Raw genomic sequence first — 3044 nt, 5'->3', positions numbered from 1 at the left:
TTGATTTTCGACGTCGGCCATCTTTCACGTTAAAACGTTAAAAGTTAATAATAATTATTGAAAAAACACTTGCTCACACACGTACACTTCGAGCACCTCGTGAACGAGAATTGAACAAAAAAATTTTCTAAGTCTTTATAAAATAGTCGCCACTGCGGACGGAAGACTGAACGCGCACCGCGTCCGCCGTCGAAGAAATTGCAGGCCTCGGAATCGTTGCCCGCGTGATGGCATCGTCCTCTTTCCTCGATCACCATCGCCACCGTGTGATCAAGCTGGCCGAACTCGGTTTCCGAAGTTTCCCTGGAGATAGCGAAGTTCGTCTCGGAACGTCGGTGGGTTTCGAATCAGGTACACGCCCCTCCAACCACCAGCCCTAAATCCGGGTCGTCACGGTTTCGATTCGGGACCGACGGTTTACGTCGGCGGTGCGGGGTAGACGCGTCGATTCCGGGAATCCATATTTCGTTCGCCGAAATATTGGTCCATCTCTTCCCGGAATACCGCGCCACCTTCTCGATTTTACGACATCTTCGCGTCGCCAAACGCTTCCGAAACGGTCGAAGCACAGAAAGGACCTGGTGTTCGAACCGAGGCAATTCCGACAACAGGATGCCGCGAACCGCCTCTCCGACGTTCAGGTCGATCGTTTTCGGCGGAAGTTGAAACGGGACGAGTCGACGACGGGTCCCGTTGCCGTCCGGACCCTTCGGGACGGCCGAAAGTCCGTCGAGAGGATCATCCGAAAGGAGACGGTCTTCATCGTCCGACCGATGCCGCACCTACGAGTTTTCCGATATTTTCTTCGACGGATCTTCAGGTTTTCTTCCTTTCTTCCGTCTTTCTCTCTTCGTAATTTCGTGTCCGACCTGCGTCGTCCGAAGTCGGGGTGAAGATCGAAGAAAAAACGCCAAAAATAACAACTCGTCAGCCACGCACACCGCGTTCGAATGTCTAACGGTCCAACTTGGATTTTCGAAGATCGCCGAATCCGAGGGACGATAAATAATAATAATAATAATAATGGTAATAAATAATAATGTTAATAATAATAATAATGATATGATGATTATAACGATAATTATTATAGATAGGTAAATAGAAACACAGGTCTCCTCTCGAAAATCGGAACTTCCTGATATTACTTACATATTTCGGTCGATCCAAATGTGGGAATCTCGTCGTCGTCGGAGCAAGCAGCGCGGTAGGTGGGGTGAAATTCTGGATTTTCCACCGCCGCCGGCGGTCGAAAAATGTGCGACGCGGGAGATCGCCAGTCCGTCTAGTAGTCTCTCTTGTCGTTAGAGCGTGACGTGGTGGTTGTTGTGGGATTTCCCGTTAGTTCGGTCCGACGTCGGTCGTCAGAGGGTAAGTGCATACGGAAACGAAACGCATCGCGTTTTGATGTTCATATTCGTGCATCGGAATGTTAAAAGCAATATATTTTACACCAACGATCACACCTAAACACCACGGCAACGGCCATACCACGTTGAAAAGCACCGGTTCTCGTCCGATCACCGAAGTTAAGCAACGTCGGGCGCGGTCAGTACTTGGATGGGTGACCGCTTGGGAACACCGCGTGCCGTTGCCCCCCAACACTTTTTGTTTTTTTTTGAAATCCATAGCAACCACCGAACCGATTTGTTTTTCGTGCAGGTATTCGGAAACATGCACAGACCCGTATAATGTAGATTCATAGCTTTAAGTACTAGATAATTAAGAAAACAATTTTTTTTGTCGATTAATTGTAAACAATTGCAGAATAAAAACTCGTCAAACGGTAAAGGTTGTCGTTCGATCACCGAAGGTAAGCCACGCGGGCAGCGGTCAGCACTTGGACGGGTGACCGGTTCATTATATTCCTTCCGTGAGTTTAACAAAGATAACATATGCAAATGTCGTAAGTGCGACGAGGAAGACGGCGATCTTTTAATGTAAAAAAAATATATATTAGGTTACGCGTACATGCCACTTTGACTGCTGCTTTATTTTTTTGGTTTTTAAATAATTAGAGATCTGAATTCAACATATCAGTTCTATGTTATAATGGACAGACAATGTTGTATTCTTGGCCCCTAACACGTTAAGACCAACATAAAAACTAGAATAACTTACCATTCGTTAAACGTTAAACAATTTCGAACCACGTTTTTTTGAGCTCGAACAAACTCATAACACAACACTCATTTATTAGTCACTGGACCATTGTAAAACGAGAAGAGAGAAAAACCATGCGAAACTATTTTTAAAACGAAGAGAATAAAGGTTTTAAATGGTAGGGCTGTATGACAGACTTGTCAATTATCGTGGGGGGTACGGCTGAGATTTATGACGAAATCGAGCGGCGCCGGCGGTCGGTCACTTTCACGAAAGAGGTCTAAACACGGGTCGTTTACGATACCCTCTGGTTACTAGAAAAGTTCTAGACAGATGTTTGTCGGCTTTTCGAGGTATTTATTTGTGAGTCCAAAGACTCAATGGAGTAATATCGGACTGAAATTCCAAGATTTTGCTGTGTAATCCAAAAAACTATGTTCCTCGTAACATTTAACGATGTGTTAATTCAACTATTATTTTAATTTTTCGTATACGTATTTATACTAAAAAGTACAGCGCTTCCAACAGTGAATTGTGAATTGAAAATGTTTCAAAGAAAGATCGATAGTTTTGAAAAAAATTACATATTAATAAATTTAGATAGATTTAGAAGTATACATTGCACTTACTTTTCAAAATTATTGTACTTCTGATTTGGTTGAAATAACATAATATGTAGCAGTCATAGTCTTGTGTACATTGCAGTCGCGGCTGGTGTTGGGTAAAACCTTTATTTTTTAGGGGGTCATTACCCAAATGACCTCATGGACCAGCCGTTCCTGTTAGGTTTTATATATCAAATTGATTCGTCTGTCTTTTTCATCATGCCTTCGAAAAGCGAGCTCCTGTTTCGCCAAAGTAACTGTGACGTCAATTAAATACGATAATAAAATTCGGTTTTTCCGAACTTATTGTGAGTGAGAGCAGTGAGAGCATCTTCTTTT

General features: G+C 43.5%; 1 non-coding gene across 1 annotated transcript; it reads left to right on the top strand.

Annotated features, from left to right (window-relative positions):
• Positions 1–1474: 1474 nt before the first annotated feature.
• Positions 1475–1594, top strand: LOC138140725 (5S ribosomal RNA). The gene has a single exon (XR_011162722.1). It is a non-coding gene; the product is annotated as a 5S ribosomal RNA (ribosomal RNA).
• The last annotated feature ends 1450 nt before the right edge of the window (positions 1595–3044 follow it).

Source organism: Tenebrio molitor, unplaced genomic scaffold, assembly GCF_963966145.1.
Source record: "Tenebrio molitor unplaced genomic scaffold, icTenMoli1.1 SCAFFOLD_163, whole genome shotgun sequence".
NCBI classification, from domain to species: domain Eukaryota; kingdom Metazoa; phylum Arthropoda; class Insecta; order Coleoptera; family Tenebrionidae; genus Tenebrio; species Tenebrio molitor.
Note: the sequence above shows the minus strand (reverse complement) of the source record. Positions and strands in the feature narration are given on the sequence as shown.